We start from the raw sequence: 23353 nt of genomic DNA on the forward strand, positions 1-23353 counted from the left end.
CAGAAACAATTTTACAAGTTTTTGCATGGAAAAATAAATCAGTTGGATTATAAATCAGTCATTTTGATGGGAGATTGGAATGGAGTTCTGGATACAAGGAAGGACAAAAAGGGCTCTTTTAAAACTTTTAATCAAACTAGACTACCTAAAGCTTTTTTTGATATGAAAGATGATTTGGAACTTATTGACATTTGGCGTGAAAGGAACTCAAATGAAAGAGATTTTACTTTTTATTCGGATAGACACCAATCATTTTCTAGGATTGATTTCTTTTTAATTACTACTGATCTTTTTTCCAGGGTTAAAAAAGTCAAGACTTTTCCTAGAACATTGTCTGATCATAGTCCTGTGTAGTTGGAGTTATTTGTGGAAGATGGGAATAGAAGATCTTGGAAACTGAATGAAAATTTATTTACACGGGAGGAACTTGTACAAAAATGTAGAGAATGTTTGAAGGAATTTTTTGCTTAAATATGAATAAGGGTACTTCAATGTCTATGGTCTGGGATGCCAGCAAAGCCTACATGAGGGGAGTTTTGATTCATATGAATAATGCTCTTAGGTCTAAATTGATACAAAAACATAAAGAAATTGAAGAAGAGATTAAATTAAAAGAAAAGGATTTTGTTTTGAATCCAGTGGATAATAAGTTAAAGACTTCTATAGATATGCTTAGGGCACAATTTAATATGTTAATGGCAGACCAGGTTGTGACCAACTTGCGTTATATGAGACATAATACTTTCTGTAATGCAAATAAGCCTGGGAGGTGGTTGGCTTATCAATTACGTAAGAAACAGAAGGCGAGAATTATAGAGAAAGTAAAATATATGGGTAGTGAAGTTTATCAACAGAATTTGATTAAAAAGTGTTTTTTAGATTTTTATACAAAATTATATACTAGTGATAATATACATACTTTAGATGTAGAGAAGTATTTACGATCAGTACATTTTCCTAGACTTTCTAATGAACAACAAAATGTGATGAATTGTTTAATTACTTCAGAGGAAATTGGTTTTGCTATTAAGCAGTTAAAGGTTGGAAAGGCCCCTGGTACAGATGGATTAACGTCTAAGTATTACAAAATGTTATTTGAAGAAATGATAGAGCCATTAAAAGAACTTTTTAATAGTATTTTTCTGGGAGCTTCCATCCCTCCTTCTTGGAGAAGGGCCTTTATATCATTGATTCCAAAGGAGGATCAAGATCTTACTGAACCTAAAAATTATAGGCCTATATCTCTTTTAAATATAGATTATAAGATTTTTTCTAAAGTTTTGGCAAATAGATTAATGCAGGTTATGAAGGATTTAATTCATAGCGATCAGTCAGGATTTATAACAGGAAGATATATGAAATATGTTGTTGTTGTTAATTGCGAAGTCGTGTCCGACCCATCGCGACCCCATGGACAACATTCCTCCAGGTCTTCCTGTCCTCTACCATCTTCTGGAGTCCATTTAAATTCACACCTATTGCTTCAGTGACTCCATCCAGCCATCTCATTCTCTGTCGTCCCCTTCTTCTATTGCCCTCAATCTTTCCCAGCATTAGGCTCTTCTCCAGTGAGTCCTTCCTTCTCATTAGGTGGCCAAAGTATTTGAGTTTCAACTTCAGGATCTGGCCTTCTAAAGAGCAGTCGGGGTTGATCTCTTCTAGGACTGACCGGTTTGAACGCCTTGCAGTCCAAGGGACTCGCAGGAGTCTTCTCCAGCACCATAGTTCAAAGGCCTCAATTCTTTGGCGCTCAGCCTTTCTTATGGTCCAACTTTCACAGCCATACATTGCAACTGGGAAAACCATGGCCTGGACTATACGTACTTTTGTTGGCAGGGTGCTGTCTCTGCTTTTTAGAATGCTGTCTAGATTTGCCATTGCTTTCCTCCCCAGGAGCAAGCGTCTTTTAATTTCTTGGCTGCAGTCCCCATCTGAGGTGATCTTGGAGCCCAGAAAAATAAAATCTGTCACTACCTCCATTTCTTCCCCATCTATTTGCCAGGAATTGAGAGGGCCGGATGCCATGATTTTGGTTTTCTTAATGTTGAGTTTCAAGCCAACTTTTGCACTCTCCTTCTTCACCCGCATCAAGAGGCTCTTTAGTTCCTCTTCACTTTCTGCCATTAGAGTGGTATCATCTGCATATCTTAGGTTGTTGATATTTCTCCCGGCAATCTTAATTCCAACTTTTGATTCATCTAGCCCTGCCTTTCTCATGATGTGCTCTGCATATAAGTTAAATAGGCAGGGCGACAGTATACAGCCTTGCCGGACTCCTTTTCCAATTTTGAACCAATCAGTGGTTCCGTGTTCGGTTCTCACTGTTGCTTCTTGACCCGCATATAGGTTTCTCAAGAGACAAATGAGATGGTCTGGTACTCCCATCTCTTTAAGAACTTGCCACAATTTGTTGTGATCCACACAATCAAAGGCTTTTGCATAGTCAATGAAGCAGAAGTAGATGTTTTTCTGGAACTCCCTAGCTTTCTCCATGATCCAGCGTATGTTGGCAATTTGATCTCTAGTTCCTCTGCCTCTTCGAAATCCTGCCTGTACTTCTGGTAGTTCTCGATCCACATACTGCTGGAGTCTAGCTTGTAGGATTTTAAGCATAACTTTACTAGCATGTGAAATGAGTGCAATGGTGCGATAGTTTGAACATTCTTTGGCATTGCCTTTCTTTGGAATTGGAATGTAAACTGACCTTTTCCAATCCTGTGGCCACTGTTGAGTTTTCCAAATTTGCTGGCAAATTGAGTGTAGCACTTTTACTGCATCGTCTTTTAAGATTTTGAATAGCTCAGCTGGAATACTGTCACCTCCACTAGCTTTGTTGTTGCTCAGATTTTCTAAGGCCCATTTCACTTCACATTCTAGGATGTCTGGTTCGAGGTCAATGACCATCTCATTGTGGTTATCTGGGATGTTAAGCTCATTCTTGTATAGTTCTTCTGTGTAGTTTTGCCATCTCTTCTTAATCTCTTCTGCCTCTGTTAGGTCTCTGCCATTTTGGTCCTTTATCATGCCCATCTTTGCATGAAACGTTCCCTTCATATCTCCAATTTTCTTGAAGAGATCTCTGGTCCTCCCTATTCTGTTGTTTTCTTCTATTTCTTTGCACTGTTCATTTAAGAAGGCATTCTTATCTCTTCTAGCTACTCTCTGGAATTCTGCATTCAATTGGGTGTATCTTTCTCTTTCTCCTTTGCCTTTCGCTTCCCTTCTTTCCTCAGCTATTTGCAAAGCTTCCTCAGACAGCCATTTTGCTTTCTTGCATTTCTTTTTCTTTGGGATGGTTTTAGTTGCTACCTCTTGTACAATGTTGCGAACTTCCATCCATAGTTCTTCAGGCACTCTGTCTATCAGATCCAGTTCCTTAAATCTATTTGTCACCTCTACTGTATATTCATCAGGAATATGATTTAGTTCATACCTGAGTGGCCTAGTGCTTTTCCCTACTTTTTTCAATTTAAGCCTAAATTTTGCAACGAGAAGCTCATGATCTGAGCCACAGTCAGCTCCTGGTCTTGTTTTTACTGACTGTATAGAGCTTCTCCATCTTTGGCTGCAGAGCACATAGTCAATCTGATTTCTATGTTGACCGTCTGGTGATGTCCATGTGTAGAGCCGTCTCTTGGGTTGTTGGAAAAGAGTGTTTGTTATGACCATCGTATTCTCTTGACAAAATTCTATTAGCCTGTGCCCTGCTTCATTTTGTACTCCAAGGCCAAACTTGCCTGTTATTCCGGTTATCTTTTGGCTTCCTACCTTAGCATTCCAATCCCCCATGATGATAAGGACATCATTTTTTGGTGTTAATTCTATAAGGTGCTGTAGGGCTTCATAGAACCAGTCAATTTCATCCTCTTCAGCACCAGTGGTTGGGGCATATATTTGGACTACTGTGATATTGAATGGTTTGCCTTGGATTCAAATTGAGATCATTCTGTCATTTTGGGGATTGTATCTCAGTATTGCTTTTCCTATTCTTTTATTGACTATGAAGGCTACTCCATTTCTTCTGAGGGATTCTTGCCCACAGTAGTATACCTGATGGTCATCTGAGTTAAATTCACCCATTCCTGTCCATTTTAGTTCGCTGATTCCTAAGATGTCGATGTTCATTCTTGTCATCTCTTTTTTGACTACGTCTAGCTTGCCTTGATTCATGAATCTTACATTCCAGGTTCCTATGGAGAAAAAATCTTTACAGCATCGGACTTTCCTTTCACCACCAGATATATCCACAGCTGAGCGTCCTTTTGGCTTTGGCCCAGTCGCTTCATTCTTTCTGGCGCTACTAGTACTAGCCCTCTGCTCTTCCCCAGTAGCATATTGGACACCTTCCGACCTGAGGGGCTCATCTTCCAGTGTCATATCTTTTTGCCTTTTAGTACTGTCCATGGGGTTTTCATGGCAAAGATACTGGAGTGGTTTGCCATTTCCTTCTCCAGTGGATCACATTTTGTCAGAACTCTCTGCTATCACCTGTCCATCTTGGGTGGCCCTGCACGGCATAGCTTATAGCTTCATTGAGTTACGCAAGCCCCTTCGCCACGACAAGGCAGTAATCCATAAAGGGTTATATAATACAAGACAAATTATTAACTTAATTGAGTATTTGGATAAGAATAATCAGATTCCTGTGGCTTTTATATTTTTGGATGCTGAGAAAGCTTTTGATCAATTAGATTGGCAATTTTTATTTTTATTAATAGAATGAATTTTGGAGATAAGTTTTTATATGCTCTCAAGGCTATATATCAGCAGCAGTCTGCTCAAATTATTATTAATGGGAGATTGACAGAGACTTTTAATATTGAAAAAGGTACAAGACAAAGTTGTCCATTATCTCCTTTGTTATTTGTTTTGACAATGGAGATTTTGTTAATTCAAATTCAAGTGTCTACAGTACTTAAGGGAATAAAAATAAATAAGAATGAGTATAGATTGAGAGCTTTTTCAGATGATTTGGTGTTAACTTTACAACAACCGATTCAATTGGTTAGTCGTTTATTGGAACTTATGACTCTATATGGGAAAGTTTCTGGTTTTAAAGTAAATAATAATAAGACTAAGATATTATCTAAGAATATGACTGAGAAGGAAAATGAAATTCTAGTTAGACTTACAGGTTTTCAGATAGTGAAGAAGGTTAAATATTTGGGAGTATGTATAACTGCTTCTAATGGGAAATTATATAAGAATAATTATGAAGTATTATGGACAAAAGTAAAAAAGGATTTAAATGATTGGAAAAAGTTGCAACTGTCGTTGTTGGGGAGAATTTCAGCTGTTAAAATGAATGTTCTACCAAAGTTTCTTTTCTTGTTTCAAATGATACCCATTTTTAAAAAAAGACTCTAATTTGGATGAGTGGCAGAAGGGTATCAATAAATTTATATGGGCTGGGAAAAAACCAAGGGGGAAGTTTAAGATCTTGCAAGATGCTCGAGAAAGAGGAGGGCTTAAAGCACCTAATTTAAAATTATATTATGATGCAGCCACATTAACTTTGATAATTGTTTGGCTTAATTTAACAAATAAAAATATTCTTTCTCTTGAAGGGTGGGATCTATTATATGGTTGGCATGCATATTTAATTTTTAATAAGAAAGTAGATCAGGCTTTTAAATTGCATATTTTAAGAAGTGCCCTACTTCGAGTCTGGAAGAAATGTTATTATAGGTTAAATTATAAAATACCTATTTGGGGGATTCCTGGACATGTAATTGAGGGGATCTCTAAGGGGATGAATTTTGAAAAAATTTCATACAAAGAATTACTTATTTGTTTGGGTAATGACTGGCAATTAAAATCTTTAGATGTATTAAGGCAAGAAAATACTTTACAGTCATGATTTCAGTATTTACAAATAGTGGATAGGTGGACTTTAGATAAGAAAGTTGGAATAACATTAGGAGATGAAAATTTGGTAATTCAGATTAAAGATCAGAATAAGGCTCACATAAAAAGAATTTATAATGTGTTAATAGAATTGGATTCAGAAACAGAATTGGTTAAAGATTGTATGGTTGAATGGGCTCAGAATATCTAGGAACCAATCCCATTGGATTTATGGGAGATAATTTGGATTAGAAATGTTAAATTTACACAGGCTCAAAATTTAAGGGAAAATTTTTATAAAATGTTTTATAGATGGCATCTGGATCCTAAAAGGTTGTCTTGTATGTATTCTAATTTACAGCCTAAATGTTGGAGATGTGGTAGTTCTGATGCAACTTACTTTCATGTTTGGTGGACTTGTAAAAATATTGAGGCGTTTTGGATTATGATTTGGTGGAACATTCAAAATATTTTTAAAAGGAAGATAAAGTTTACTCCTCAACTATTTTTATTAGGGATTTTTGAGGATTTTGATGTTAAAGAAACTATTTTAATGTTGAATTTAATTACTGCAGCAAGGCTATTGATAGGTCAATATTGGAAGAAAGGTTCGTTGCCTACAATAGAAGAATGGACACTTAAGGTTTCTAATTTAGCAGAAATGGCTAAAATTTCTGCTTATTTAAAGGATCATACAGAAGAAAGATATATTATGGTATGGAGAAGATGGATAGATTATATTCAGATTAAATATGGAACTAAAAAATTCCATTTATTTTATGATTAAATTGTAATATAATAACTATTATTAATACTATTTTTAATTGGAATTATTTAGTTTATTTATGGTTATTATGGTTTTTTATGGTAATTGTTTAAAAATGGATTTGTTTATAATATGTTATTAAGGTTTAAAGGGAATTAAGGGTTAAGTATGAACTTAGTTGTTGTATAAATTGTTAAATTTAATTAGATTATGTTTAACATATTTGTTAAATTTAATTAGATTATGTTTAATATGTTTGTTATAACCCTGTACTCAGCTCTGGGAAGCAGGGGGGGGGTTAGGAGGGGGGGATGGGTGGGTTAGTGGGTTTATTCTGTTAATTGTTAATAAAACTTTTTAAATAAAAAAAGTATCTTTACTCATCATTTAGTTATCTCCGCTTTTCTCATCATTTAGTTCTCTCCTCTTTTCCCTTTCACAGTGAGTGCCAGAAAAATTTGTTATGAGCGAGGTGGAAACTGCTTTGAACCTCCCTGTCCTGTCCATTCCTACTTTATTGGAAAATGGGATTGTATGGAAAAGTTTTGCTGTAAATGGTAAGAAAATCTGCCCTAATAGAGATGCCACAAATGTATATTGGAACAATCTGCCTGATATTGTTTGCATTCACAAAGCATTGTAAGGCATTGATATGATGAGGAAAAGGATTTCCCGGGCAATGCTGTGCAGAAACAAGGACAGGAGAGAATGTTTGGAGTTCAGAGGGCAGAAGAAATATTAAACCCACTTTGATCTACCTATTGTCAATCCTCTCACTTCTATTGCACTCCAAACCAATAATGCCATCTCCATCTACTACCCTGGATATGTTCAACAATTGGCTAGTGACCTGACATCACCGCTTGCTATCACTTTATCTTCCTTTGTATAAATCCAAATTGCTATCTATCAGACTCTAAATTATTTATGCATTGTAGTAAAATTTGGCATTTTTTTCTTGAAATACAGTTAAATGAGCATTGCAGTTGTATGCTTTTTTAAAAAGGGGCATGGGGCATTATATTCATGTGACTGAATGACTCTGTGTGTGTGTGTGTTTGTGTGTGTGTGTGTGTATACGTATACATGCATGCAGATACCTCTTTGTTTACATTTCAGTGTGGAAGACATTTTCCACTCTATACCATAAATTCACATAGTTTAATCATTTCTCCTTGTTTATTTACTCAACATCTCAACTATTAATCATAGATCACTGAAGAATAATAATAAAGTAAATAAAGTAACTACCAATATAAGTCTTAGATCAATGGTTTATCCCATCCACCACTGTTATACAAAACCTGGTGAGTTATGGAATATAATCTTTCTTATCTGATGGGAGAAAATCAATCTAAAGTTCCTCAGGGACTTTAGGAGCAGAGACAAAAGATGAGCCTTCTGCATATAATGTTGTTAAAAGGACAATGTAACAGTATATGAAATCAACCTGAACCATCCACCTCAGGGCAGGTTTGACTAGCATGGGACCTTTATTAAATATGTACTGAAAGAAAGTTTTTAAAAGTATTGGGTGCCACTTGAAAAAGCCAATATGTTTCCGGTATATTGTTTGAAGCAACAACATCAATAGAGATCAATTTATGAAATCACAGAGTAGAGCTAGAAAACAAAACATAGAATAATAGAGTTGAAAGGGACTTCAGAGATTTTTTAGTCAAAGCCCCTGTTCAAATAAGAGACCCCATACCATTTCAAACAAACTGTTGTCCAGCCTCTTTTTGAAAGCCTCCAGTGATGGAACACCCACAACTTCTGTCCCCCTCTATGTAGAGACGGATGTTCAATTTTGACATAGATGGCCTCTTTGACCCAACATTTAGTGGGAGAATGATGTGAGAACTCTGAGATTAGCTATCTTTGAGACTCTGTGTGAATTTTAAAGGGTTAAATGCTGTCAGTGTAGAAAATATGTACCCCCTTCCTCTGATGAAAGATATGTTAGCCCACCTTGCTAAAAGCAAAATTTTCACAAAACTGGACTTGAGGGAAGCCTATAACCAGGTGCAGATTAGAGAGGGGGATGAATGAAATACAGCCTTCAATTGTCCCTTGGGGAGTTTTCAGTTCAAAGTGATGCCTTTCAGACTCCAAGGGGCTCCTGCCATGTTTATGCAATTAATAAAGCAGGTGCTCCAGGATCACTTATACAAGGGAGTTTGGTTTACCTTGATGATATCTTCATCTACACTCAATGGAGGAACACGTCAAGTTAGTTTGGTAGGTGCTCAAGAAGTTGTTGAAAGCTAGCCTCTATGCTAAGCTTTCTAAATGCAAGTTTTATCAGATGCACCTCAATTACTTAAGGTACAGAAATTCTAGTGAGGGAGTGGAAATGGACTTTTCCAAAGTCAAAGCAGTGCTAGAATGGCAACCTGCATAAACCCATAAGTAACTTCAAAGTTTTTGGGGATTCATGAATTTCTATCGACAATTCATTCCTTCTTTCGCAAAAAACACTATGGAAATTACTGAACTATTAAAGACCAGAAAAATGGGGGGAGAACCCTGACCTTGTCAGCCTTTACAATGGATTCTGGAATGGCAGACAGCTTTTGAGCAATTAAAAAGTTTATTTGCAGCAGAACCAGTTCTTAAACAGCCTGACCCAGAGGAACCATTCATTATCCAGGCTGATGGAAGTGATGTTGCTGTGGGTGCTTTCTTCCTACAAAAAAACAATAGCGGGGATCTACAACCTTGAGCCTATGCTTCAAAAAAACTTTCAGAAACAGAGAGATGATTGCTGTTTGGGAGAAGCAGTAAGATGGGCTTTACTAATTTATTACCATTTCCTGGAAAGGACCAAAGTGCTTTTCAATGTATGGATTAATCATAAAAACTTAGAGGCACTAAAAACCCCATGAAAGTTGTCCCTTAAACAAGTTAGGTGGGCACAGTACTTCAACCATTTTAATTTCACTCTCAAATACCTCCCTGGGGGGGGGGAACTTCCTGACAGATGTTTTGTGTAGAATTCCACAATATAAAAGTTGTCAGGAGGAAATTATTAATTCCATAATTCTTCTACCACTCTGAAGTAACCATGAAGGGTCAAACACAGGAAATCCGATGAGCCCGATAGTCAATTAATGCAAAAACTTAAAGAGGAACTAAAAACAGGCTCCTGGTTCACTGATAATAGATCGCTACTGACCTATTGAGATGGACTAGCCTGGAAGGGTTCTAAACTATACCTTCCAATGTCCCTCAGAATTCAAGCCCTTTAGTGTAGTTATGATGCAAAACAAGCCGGTCATTTTGGTTTTCTAAAAACTTTGCATTTGGTGTGGCGACAGTTTTGGTGGCCAGGCATGAAAAAAAACATTGGAAATTATATACAAAGCTGAGCTACCTATGAAAAAGCACCCTGACAAACCTCCTGGTCTGTTACAAGTGGCCAATCCTTCCCAGCCTTGGAAGAAGATAGCCATAGACTTTATTGTGGAATTACCTGCAAGCAGGGGAGCACAGTAATCTGGACTCTCACTGATTTTTTTTCAAAGCAAGCTCACTTCATTGCTTGTTCAGGCTCCTATGTGAACCATATGGATTCTAGGAGTTTTGAGCATTGGTTTTGTATATTTCTGTAGAGATGTAATGGTCTTTTATATATAATGCAACTCCACTTCCTCTTTTGTTAGGTCTGTTCTTAAGCCAGATAATGTCCCATCAATGGTTTCATGATCATAAATGATAGTAGTATTCCAATATCTCAGGGGCTGCCATAAAGAAGAGGGAATCAAGCTATTTTCCAAAGCACCTGAAGGCAGGACAAGAAGCAACGGGTAGAAACTAATCAAGGAGAGAAATAACCTAGAACTAAGGAGAAACTTCCTGACAGTCAAAACAATTAATCAGTGGAACAGCCTGCCTCCAGAAGCAGTAAATGCTCCAACACTGGAAGTTTTTAAGAAGAGACTGGACAGCCATTTGTCCAAAATGGTGTAGGGTTCCCTGCCTGAGCAGGGGGTTGGACTAGATGACCTCCAAGGTCCCTTCCAACTTTACTACTATTATTATTATTATCAATAATATACTATCAGTGGCTTCAGGTTCTTGAAAATGATCAAATGTTTTGACAAATTTGAGATCAAAGTTGAAAGATCCCCAAATTATATTAGTGTATAGGACTCTCCAAAAATGTACTTGAAAGGATGAATATCATATTTCCTACATTGTTTGTGTAAAAAAATAATTGATCCATATGATAAAGTCCTATAATCTTTTGTGACTTTTGGGGAATAACATTTTCATGGATATGAGGAGATTTATGGGAACATATTGTTGTTCGTCCATCGATTTTTGATGAAGACCTTGACATCTTGTAGGTTATGGGCCGTCAACGATGTGTCCGTAGGCAGCTAATGAGACCAATGTTAGCACGGAATGTTCTGCCACATACTGAACAAAGAAATGCAGACACTGTTACTTCAGCATTTGCAGCTCTGGCTTTGCGGAGTGCTCGCTTATTACATATTAATGTGATGTTGAATTACATGCAGAACCAAAGCTTTATACTTTTACTTTTTGTATCTTAAATGGGGGCTAATCTGAAAAATAATTCTTAGAAATTTAAATTTAAATTTAAATAGTGATCTTCCATATATTAAGGAATGACTTTTGGAAATATATAATAAGAATGTTGAAATATAAGGCTAGGGGAAATACTGTATGTATTTTAGAATTATTTTTGTATTTGTTTATATTATGGTATTGTAAACCATAGTAGACAAGTAAACCAATGATTATCCATGTGCTTAAAAATGAGGTAGGAGGGATGTTTTTGGAGATTTTTCTTCACATTTCTTGTTTATAGCATTTTTTAACTTGGGTTTTTTTGCATTCCATTTATTATTTTAGTGAATTTTGTTTATATTTTATATTGTTCTAAAATAATTATCTACATAATTCTTTTAAAGTTGGCAGCATCTGAAAAATCACTTGGAGGATCTTTTAATGAAAATATAATTGGTTTGCACTACATCTGAATGCCACAGACACCCATGAAGGAGCAGAGCCAGATTTTTCCTCAAGGCCACCCATCAAATTGTGTTTCCAAAGACAGTACTAACAATTCATAATTCATATTATTTATTTCTAAACTGTGTTGCTTTTATTTGTGTTTGTGTGTGTGCATGTGTGTATGTGTGTGTTAGTATGGTATTGACTATTGACATCTGAAAAATATATCATTTATTTTTCTTCTCAGTTCAAACTAAAAATCCAGTATAATATAGGACATCAAGGACAGACTGAAAAACCAATTTATTGTTTCACTATTATATTTATGTTCTATCTGAATAAAGAAGAAAGATAGCTATACTATACTCATCATTGAGGGAATCTATTCATACTTAGTATGGAAAAAAGAAATGAAATGAGGAATTCCCTAGACATATCTAGAAGCAGAGAAATTATCTTTCTTCCATATTGATTATTTCCTTAATAGAGAAAGCAAAATGTACATACTCCCTCAAGAAAACTTTGACTCTTAGGGATTATGTGAATAACCCAATGTAGTTCTCTTGCAAAGCAGTAAAGAAGTGGTGTCTCCTCCCCATCTCTTCTAAAGCTTTTTTGAGACCTGAGATATCCTGGGGGGTCCCTCATGAAAGTCATAACTAACTCTCATATTTGCAGTTTTCCAAGAGCAGAAAAGAGCAGCAGTGGAAATATTTTCTACATTAAACAGAGAGAGAAAAATCTGGAGGAATACTGGGCCCTGAAATTCAAAGAAAATTATCTATTCTCTCCCAAGATTTCTCCATCCCAAACATTCAGCACTACCAATCATTGTAATTTAGGATTATTTCCTAACAAGCAAAGATCCATTGTAATACAAGCAGTCATTGATTTAGGACCAAAATTGAGCCCATAATTTTCATTGCAAAACAAGACAATTGTTGAGTTTGTCCCCCTTTTTACAACCTTTCTTGCCACAGTTGTTAAGTGAATCACTCCCATTAAGTTAGTAACATGGTTAAGTGAATCTGGCTTCCCTTTTGATTGTGCTTGCCAGAAAGTTGTTATATGACACTGGGAAACTGCCACTTTCATAAAAACATGCTAGTTGCCAAGTGTCCAAATTTTGATTATGTGATCACGGAGATGTTGCAACAGTTATAATTGTAAAAATGGTCATAAGTCACTTTTTCAGTGCCATGGCAACTTCAGTTACTAAACAAATGGGATTAAGTCAACGATTATCTGTAATGGAGGGAGAGATATCAAAGCAATGTCTCTTTTGTGATGAACCAGATTGTTTCCTCTCAACTGCCTCAGCAGGCACACATCTGTCAGCCAATTCTACTCAGGGCCAGGGTTGAGACTCAGCTTTATTTGTGATTTATTTGGGCTGCTGCAGGGGAACAAGCCAGAAATTGATTTCTATAGTCAGATAAAATTGCCTGAAGAAACAGTACTGCATTGGTGGTAGTATCTTGGAAGAGGAAATGTAAGTAAACATTAAAGTATCTGTTGTGCCCTGAGCCTGCAAGAGCTGAAAGCAAGCTCAGAATTGTTGCAAATGGTCCCGGGCAATCCAAAAGCTGCCCGGGACCAGACAGGATGGTGCCAACCTTGTGCGCATGCGCAAGGCACGAAAATGGTCAATTCCTATTGATTCACACTGTCTGGGTTTCATGCCCTATGTCAAGACTGCTAACATTGGATGTTCTTGCTTGCCAGATATGAAGAAGCAAACATGTGTTATTTAGCCTGCAGACAATTCTAGCCTAGTGAATGGGTAAATATGCTAGATAACCATAACATTATATCAGCACAGCATTGCCAAGGTCAGCTTTAATAGGGCGGGCCATTTCACACTTCTACGCTAATTGGACAGTGTGATTGATGACTGTAAAATGAAGGAGTGAGTTATGCTTTGTTACGGGTGATTGGGGGAGGGAGGATTCAGTTTTTGGCTTAACTTTTGTATGTGCTGAAGCTATGCAGGAATAAAAGGATTCTTTAAGGTAAATAAGCCTCAAATTTCTTTGAAAAGCTGCTTCTTTTCGGAACCATGACATCAAGCCAAAAACCACAAACTTTTAAATCCATTTAGGGGTCCCTTACCCCAGTCACTATCCCTAAACTAATGGGGATAGTTTGACAAAGAGAAGAGAAAGAAATGCCTGAGGCCAGCACCCCCCCCCCAGCCACAGCTTCCCCAGGTGGGGGAGCGACAGCAGCAACAGCTTCTCCAGGGACGGGAACAGCAGCTAACCAGCCGGTGGAGAAAAAAATTCTTGCAAACTCCCCTGCTGGGAGCAAAGCCAAAACTATCAGGAGAGCTGATTTGGTCATCAGACTGGGATAAGCCAAGTGAAGGCTCTGGGGATTTCCATACAGCCCTGCTGGCAGATAAGCTTGAGTCACGATGAAGGGATGTTTACATATCACCTTCCCCCCAACAGTGGAGAGCTGCCCGGCCGTCTATCGCTGAAGATTCGAGTGAGTGGAAATACCCACCTGCAACTTACAGTGGGTCATTAGAATACCTAGTAGAGAGATTTGAAGAATTGGAAGTGCGGCGCGAAGAGCAACTCCCATTGAGAAAGGCCCCTAGCCCCTCCCTCATGGATAAATTAGCTTTTCAACTCCTGGGATCCCCTGCCAGAGCCTCTAGCCCCACAGAGATAGGAAGCCCCAGCCTGGGGGCCCTACAGCAGGGTGAAATAGAGCAACCCCCACAGATGAGTGATCAGCCATCTCTGAGCCTACATCAACTAATAGAGGCCTTGCAGCAGCTTGGGGTGGTGCAAAAGCCAAGAGAGCTACAGCTGGTGAGCTTGCAGATGAGGGAGGCTCAGCATGTCCAGCAGCCATTGAGGGGCCTACAGCAGCAGAAGGCATCACCACCCCCTTCAGGCCAACAGCAGAGAAGACCACTACAACCCCCACTCACACAGCCACTATTGGGAGGCCTGCAGCAGCAGGGGGCACCACCAGCCCCTGCTGACCAGCAGCAGAGAGCCCAGCAGCCATTGGATCAGCAGGCAGGATGGGGCCAACAGCAACTGGGGGCACCACATCAACAGCAGAGAGCCCAGCAGCCGTTGGATCAGCAGGCAAGATGGGGCCAACAGCAACTGGGGGCACCACGTCAACAGCAAAGAGCCCAGCAGCCGTTGGATCAGCAGGCAGGATGGGGCCAGCAACAGTCTCAGTGGGGGCCGCAGCAGCCTGTGTTTGCACCACCCTTCAAAGCAACATTCGATGCGGACCCAGAGAAGCTGATTTTTTTTCTCAACCAAGGACGCTCTCACTTTAACTGCTGGGCCTGTCACTATCTGGACCCAGGGGCCATGGTCAATGTTATTGCATCCAACCTAGAAGGGGAAGCAGCTGAATGGCTGAACAATTTGTATAGCGAGCAAGCCCCCGAATAGGAAGATCCCCACCTCTTTCTTTTAAGTCTGAGAGAACGATTTGAGGACCATCCATTGGCCTCAAAGCAGCAAGACAAATTCACAAAATAAAACAAGCCGGAAGGCCTGCCCTGGAGTATGTGCGAGAATTCCACAAGATAGCAGGCCGAACAGAGGGGTGATCTGAACAATCCCTGATTCAATACTTTGTCGAGGGATTAGACGATCACCTCTCTCAGGCCTGCATCTATTGAGAAGCACCTGATCGGCTACAGGAGTGGTACCAAACAGCAGTGAAGCTGGATGTTAAGCTCTCTCGCTATAAGAAGCCTCCCTCTCCTGAAATTGAGCCAAAACCAGAATGACCCAGACGACAACCAACCCCCTGGAGACCCCAACAACTACGTCTACCGAAAGACCCAGGCCACCTGTAGAGCCGCCGCTTGCATGCTTCCGATGCGGACAACAGGGACATCGAGCAGTGAACTGCCCAGTTCCCTACCCTCAAAAGCAGAGCAGACCGAGACCTGCAGCGAAAAAGAAATCTGATCAGCAGCCATCGAGAGGAAAATCCAATTGATCAAACAAGAACTGGCTGTCCAAGTCGCCTCCCCTACACAGGAGGATGCCGAGACTAAGGCTAGATCCTTCCCCGCTCTACCCCCTCTTGATAGCGATGATGAAGGGGAGAATGACCCAATGGTGAGTCAACATATCCCGCCTTTTTTGCTAGCCGCCAAATTTATAATCCCTAAGTCGGGGGCACAAATGAACTTAAATGTGCTAATAGATTCTGGATGCACCTGATGTATTATTAGCTTACTCTTTGCCATGAAATTGGGCATACGAGCAAAATTGCTCTCCGAACACATGAGGTTTGAGCAAGCTGATGGCTCCCTCATGGGAGGGACTCTTATCACACAAGTAACTGAGCCCTTAAGCCTAGAAATAGGTGCACACTGGGAATTTATTCGCTTTCTAGTGGCTCCAAAAATGACTGAGACTGTGATCCTAGGGCTAGCCTGGTTAGACAAATGGAAGCGATTTATCTGGTGGGAGAAAGGAATGAGAACCGTGAGACTACCTATAGGGCCTAATCCCCCCATTGATTCAACAGATGTTGCTGGGCAACTTAGGCCACCCAGTGAGTGAGCGCACATGGCTGCCTCACTGCCTCCATGAATATTGGGACCTGGCGGAGGCATTTAGTGAAAAGGAATGTGATGCCCTACCCCCTCACAGACCCAATGACTGCTCCATCAAACTGGTGCTGGGAGCCAAACTCCCATGACTGAGAATGTATGCAATGTTCCCCCTTGAAATGGAGGAGATGCAGCGATACGTGAACAAAAACCTAGCGAGGGGGTTTATCGAATGGGCCAAATCTTCTGTGGGAGCCCCTGTGTTGTTCAAAGAGAAAAAAGATGGGTCTCTTCGTCTCTGCGTAGACTACAAGGGACTCAACTCTGTAAGTGTGGAAAATAAATACCCCCTCCCCCTCCTAAAGGATTTATTGACCCATCTGGCTAAGGGGAGTGTCTTCACTAAGTTAGACTTAAGAGAGGCATACTACTGGGTGAGAATAAAAGAGAGAGATGAGTGGAAAACTGCCTTTAACTATCCTATGGGGAGCTATCAGTTCAAAGTCATGCCATTTGGACTACAGGAGGCCCCAGCTGTATTTATGCAGTTGATTAATGAGGTTCTACATGATCATTTGTACAAAGGGGTTTTGGTGTATCTTGATGATATCCTGATATACAGCACAAATATGACTGATCATATAAAGCTGGTGAGAGAAGTGTTAAAGAAACTATTGAATGCCAAGCTTTATGCCAAATTGTCAAAATGTGAATTTCACCAAACTCGATTAGATTATCTTGGTTACAGAATTTCCAATGAGGGTGTTGAAATGGATCCTGCCAAGGTGAAAGCTATAATTGAATGGCAGCCCCCAAAGACTCGAAAACAACTCCAGAGTTTTCTGGGTTTGCCAACTTTTATCGTCAATTCATCCCCTTTTTTGCTGAGATTGCCCTACCCCTTACACAACTACTTAAAACAGGCAAAGGAGGAGGGAAGCCACGACTGGGCCAACCACTAGCATGGACAATGGGCTGTCAAACAGCTTTTGAGAATTTAAAGAGACTATTTGCTGCTGAACCGGTCTTAAAGCACCCCTGCCCAGGGGAACCCTTTGTGATTCAAGCCAACACCAGCGATGTGGCAGTTGGAGCTGTGTTACTGCAAAAGAACAAAAATGGGATCCTGCAACCCTGCGCCTAGACCTCTAAGAAATTTACTGAGAGTGAACGGAGATGGGCAATCTGGGAGAAAAAGGCCTTCGAGATTAGATGGGTCCTATTAAACTGGCGACACTATCTAGAAGGGAGCAAGGTGCCATTTGAGGTATGGACAGATCACAAAAATCTAGAAGTACTGAAAACTCCCTGCAAATTGTCCCCAAAACAAGTACGGTGAGCACAGTACTTTAACCGCTTCAACTTCACCCTAAAGTACATACCAGGAGGAAAGAACTTCCTAGGCAATGCGCTATCCCGGTTACCCCAATACAAAAGCGAATGAGAGGAGGTTAACGAGGCAATTATTTCCAATCCACAAACTGCCGTGCAACTTACACCTTGCAGGGTCCCCAATCCTGATGACCCTGGAATAAAGAAAATAAAATGAGAGCTCCTCAATGACCAATGGTTCAAAGATAATCAAACCTCCCTAATGTGCAGGGATGGCTTGGACTACAAAGGGGGGAAGCTATATTTGCCAGAAGCCCTCTGTCTCAATGCTCTCAAACACAGCCATGATATAAAACAGGCTGGACACTTTGGATATTTGAAAACCCTACACCTCACCTGCCAACAATTTTGGTGGCCAGGGCTAAAAAAGGATGTGGAAAACTACGTAAAAAGTTGTACTGTATGTGCCACAGTGAAAAGAATCCCAGGGAAAACCCCTGGGTTACTGCAACCTGTGGCAGACCCTTCTCAACCATGGGAAGAAATAGCTATGGACTTTATAGTAGATCTACCTGAAAGTAGTGGAAATACTGTCACCTGGACTGTAATAGACATGTTCTCGAAGCAGGGTCACTGCATCACCTGCAAGGGACTCCCGTCTGCCCAACACCTGACCAAATTGTTCCTGAAACATATCTACTGGCTGCATGGCACCCCTAAGCGAATAATTTCAGACAGGAGGGTGCAGTTCACAGCAAAGTTTTGGAGAAGTTTCCTTACATTAATTGGATCATCTCAAGGACTATCATCTGCTTTTCATCTGGCCACCAATGAGCTTCTGAAGACGCTAACAAAATGGTAGAGAAAAATCTGAGATGCTACATTTCTTACCAACAGACAAACTGGACTGATCTCCTCCCTTTCGCGGAAGTGGTGTACAATAATTCTGTGCACAGTAGCATCGGTTACACGCCTTTCAGAGTAGCCACAGGAAAAGAATTAAACCCAATACCTGAATATCCTCAGTTGCCCTCCGCTTCCAGATGCTTGACCAGTGGGTGAGAGGGTGGGACGAAGTTTGGAGAAACACAAAATCTGCATTAAAAAAATACTTTTGAAGCCTATAAAAAACAGGCTGATAGGAAGAGGCTCCCCAAAGAACATTCCAAGTTGGGGAAAAGGTTTATTTGTCAACTAAGTATTTACACCTCAAATTGCCCAGCAAGAAATTGGGACCAAAATTCTTGGGGCCTTTCCCCATAGTAAGGATCATCAACGAAGTCACAGTAGAACTAAAACTCCCTAGACTTTTAGGGAAAATTCACCCAGTTTTCCCCTGTAGCTTGTTGAAGCCTTATCGGGGCTCAACTTTAAGACCTCCTCCGAAGAAGGCACCTGGGCCCTTCATAGTTGCGGGGCAGATCCACTAGGAAGTAAAATGTATTCTTGATTCTAGAATTTTTAGAGGAAAATTGCAATACCTAGTACAATGGAAGAGATACCCATTGTCTGAAGCCACCTGGATGAAGTCCAGCGAAATGAAAGCTGACAGATTGGTCAAAAGGTTTCATGTTAAACACCCCAACAAACCAAAAAATAACCCTTAACCTATGCTTTTGTTTACATTCCAGGGTCTGTCCTTTTTTGTAAGGGGGGTGGATGTCAAGACTGCTAACATTGGATGTTCTTGCTTGCCAGATATGAAGAAGCAAACATGTTTTATTTAGCCTGCAGACAATTCCAGCCTAGTGGGAAAATGGGAAAATATGATAGATAACCATAACATTATATCAGCACAGCATTGCCAAGGTCAGCTGTAATAGGAAGGGCCATTTCATACTTTGACACTAATTGGACAGTGTGATTGATGACTGTAAAATGAAGGAGTGAGTTATGCTTTGTTATGGGTGATTGGGGGAGGGAGGATTCAGTTTTTGGCTTAACTTTTGTATGTGCTAAAGCTATGCAGGAATAAAAGGATTCTTTAAGGTAAATAAGCCTCAAAGTTCTTTGAAAAGCTGCTTCTTTTCGGAACCATGACACCCTATAAAAAGACCTTCATGCCTTTGCTGATCGCTTTGTTGTAGGAGAGAGTAATAAAGAGCTTATTGTTTTTCACCATGTGTCTTCGTCAATTGCCAATGAACCAAAAACACAACACTGGCAACTAAGGTGGGATCTCTGCAAGCAAGAAACAGAATTAGGACTCACCAAGGAAGTCCTTATGATCGGGAATACGGCATCCTGCATTCGCGACTCAGCCTACCAGTACAGCATCATGGAGGTGAACTCGGCAAAAGGACCCTTTCCCAAATATTAGCTTGCAGAGGAGGCAATTAGTGAAGACCGTAAATTTACAATGTCGAAGATTGACCACTTGACATACTTTGATGTCTCCCACCCAGAGAGATGGAATTCATACGTAGCGAGGGTGGAGAACTACTTTAGAGTAAATCAAATCAGAGAAGACACCCTGAAGGCAGCAACTCTTCTGTGTGCCTGTGGACAGGAAGCTTTTGGCACCATGGAAAATCTAATGGCCCCTGCACTTCTGGAATCAGTAACATACGCTGACTTGAAGAAGATGCTGAGGGAACATTTTCAGCCTAAATTATCTGTCATTGCTTGGAGGCACGCGTTCGAGCAGAGAGACTACAGGCTGGGTGAGTCTGCTACAGACTTTATTGCTGCCTTAAGACAAGTGGCCAGGCCTTTTGAGTTCAAGGATCTGGAAGAAAGGCTGTGCGATCGCTGCATGTGTGGTTTAAGAAGTAAAGACCTATAACAGAAGATCTTTGCGAAAGAAGAGGTCTTGTTCCAAGACACGTTAAGAGAGGTGGCAGCTGAGGAAATAGCAGGCGGTACTGTGAAGGCTTTGCAGCTCGCCAGGAACCCTCTAGCCACCGCTACCATCCATCAAGAGGATGCTCGAGAAGAATCAGAAGTGGATCCTGAAGAGGAGGTGGACAGACTTCACCAGCCAGCTGTAAGAAGGTCGAAGGGACGTCCGGACAAGGCCCCAGCATCTCTTCAGTGCTTCGGGTGCAGAGGATGCCACAAGCAAGCTGACTGCATATTTCGCTCCACCCTTTGTCAGGCATGTGGCAGGCAAGGCCACATTACCTCCATCTGTTTGGGTCGCCAGAAGGTCCAACCTCAGGAAGAATTGCTTCAGAAAGGTACCAGGGTCCCCAGCCAACATAGGGTGGGTTTCTGCGCATCGAGCAGGAGTATTCTGAGGACAGGGACACACGAGCCCCTTAAGAAAAAACTTCGCATTGACGTGAAGTTGCAAGGGGTTCCCTTATTGATGGAGTTGGACACAGGGTCCATTCTATCAATCATTTCACTTGACACCTTCAAAAGGATTTGCAGCAGTAGTGGCCTTCGAGTTAAACTCAGGCCATCAAATCTAATACTCACTGTTTTTCAAAATTCCAAAGTCAGTGTAAAGGGGAAGGCCACACTCAAAGTGCAGCATAAGGATTTTGAGGGTTTCCTAGATGTGATGGTTGTTAGGGGTGAACACACGAGTCTTATTGGACTCGATTGGTTCGAGGCCCTGGGAATCCAAGTGACTGGGCTGCACAATTTGCAAACGTTGGGTCTTGCAGAAGTCTGCAAGGAGTTTGTTGATGTGTTCAGTTCAGAGCTAGAATCCTACAAGGGGCCTCCCATTGCATTATGTTTAGACCCCACTATCACACCCATCAGGGTCAAGCCTAGAAGGGTGCCTTTTGCCCTCAAAAGCAAGATAGATGTGGAGCTGGACAAATTGCTCCAGCAGGGCATCTTAGAACCTGTGGACTCTAGTCCATGGGAAACCCCCATAGTAACGCCTCTAAAGGCTAATGGGGAAGTCCACATATGTGCACACTATAAGTGCACACTGAATAAAGCATTGCAACAACACACATATCCAGTGCCTGTTGTATGCCACATTCTGGCCTCCCTCAAAGGGGGGGTGCATTTTTGCGAAACTTGATCTGGCACAGGCCTATCAACAGCTACCTGTTGATGAGGCATCTGCAGAGGCCCAGATGATTGTAACACACAGTGGGGCCTTTAAAGTCAAAAGGCTGCAATTTGGGGTAAATGTAGCCCCTGGCATATTCCAAAGTGTCATGGAGCGCAAACTTTGTGGTATTTCTGGGGTCTGTCCCTACTTCGATGACATCCTCATTGCTGGGGAATCATCTCAAAATTTAGCAGAAAGGTTAAGGGCTGTCTTGCTTTATTTCCGCAAATTAAATTGAAGCAGGATAAATGCAATGTAAGAGTCACTTCTATTGACTTCTTAGGGTTCAGAATGGATGCCCAAGGCATTCACACTGCTGAATCCAAGCTGCAAGCGATTCAGCAGTCCCCAAGGCTCAGTCCAAAAGTGAGCTGCAAGCCTTCTTGGGGCTTTTAAATTTCTATCATGAATTCCTTCCACATAAGGCTGTAGTGGCAGAGCCGTTACACCAGCTCTTAGATAAGCAAGCTCCCTGGCAGTGGACTAAAGTCCATGAAATGAGTTTCAATGAGGTTAAGGCCTTGCTCTCTTCAAATGCTGTGTTAGCGCATTTCAATGAGCAACTGTCTGTATGCATCGCATGCGATGCATCTCCTTATGGGGTGGGAGCAGTACTTAGCCATCTGAAGGCTGATTGGACGCAAGTCCCTGTGGCCTACTACTCAAGGACTCTGTCATCTGCAGAGTGGAATTATGCTCAGATTGACAGGAAGCCTTGGCATAGTGGCGGGCATAAAGAAATTCCATGATTTCTTATAGGGCCTCCACTTCACGGTCTACACAGACCATAAGCCTCTGCTGGGTTTGTTTACCACTAACAAACAGACACCACATATTATTTCTCCATGTATGCTGAGATGGTCCATTATCCTATCAGCATATGATTACATTCTAATTCACAAACCAGGAAAAGAGATGGGCCATGCAGATGGCCTCAGCAGATTACTTCTTACACAGATAGAGGCAGATCCTGCTCCTGCTATTAATATTCTTTCTATTCAGGAGTTGCCTGAATCTCTCCTAAATGCTAGAGACGTGGCTGCAGAAACTGCCACTGATCACACGCTCACACGCATGCTGACCTGGTGTTGTCAGGATGGCCTGACACATGCCCAGATACTGAGTTTCAAAGCTTCTGGAGAAGGAAGCATGAACTTTCCACTTTCAAGGGGTGCCTGTAATGGGGGAGTAGAGTAGTGATCCCAGCCTCATTGAGGTCTAGAATCTTGCTCTCTCTGCATGAGGGACATCCAGGTATAGTAAGGATGAAAGGGCTTTCACGCAGACATCTTTGGTGGCCTGGGCTCGCTAAAGCCATTGAGGCTCAGGTGCACGGGTACCAAGCATGCCAACAGTCATGGACTGAAATGCCTCAGGCCCCAGTACATAGGTGGGAGGAAACTCAAGCCCCATGGTCACATGTACATATAGATTATGCTGGGCCTTTTCAGGAGCAATTCTTCCTTCTCCTCATTGACAGCCATTCCAAGTGACTAGAGGTTGTTCCTGTTTCCTCCACTACCTTACCAGGACCACCCAGGTGTTGAGAAGAATTTTTGCCTCACATGGGCTTCCAGATGTCCTGGTTTCAGATTATGGCCCTCAATTTACCTCTTTTGAGTTCCAGGCTTTTCTTCAGGCCAATTTGATCTGGCATGCAACTTCTTCTCCCTTCTACCAATGGCCAAGCAGAGAGAATGGTGTGCACTACCAAAGATGCTCTCAAGAAACTGACTTACTGTAACTGGCATCACAGGTTAGCAGATTTTCTTCTTGCACACTGCACCACACCTTGTACAGCCACAGGGAGGAGCCCAGCAGAACTCTGCTGGGGTCACCGCCTCATCACCAAACT

General features: G+C 41.0%; 1 long non-coding RNA gene across 1 annotated transcript in view; it reads left to right on the forward strand.

Moving 5' to 3' along the window:
- LOC120309496 overlaps window positions 1-23353 on the forward strand; it is a 42274-nt gene that overhangs the window by 15808 nt on the left and 3113 nt on the right. Inside the window, exon 2 of the long non-coding RNA XR_005557098.1 lies at window positions 7056-7170. This is a non-coding gene — a long non-coding RNA (uncharacterized LOC120309496). The remainder of the gene's footprint in view (window positions 1-7055; window positions 7171-23353) is intronic.

The sequence above is a fragment of the Crotalus tigris genome, unplaced genomic scaffold (assembly GCF_016545835.1).
Source record: "Crotalus tigris isolate CLP2741 ecotype Arizona unplaced genomic scaffold, ASM1654583v1 scf7180000018026.535452, whole genome shotgun sequence".
NCBI lineage: Eukaryota > Metazoa > Chordata > Lepidosauria > Squamata > Viperidae > Crotalus > Crotalus tigris.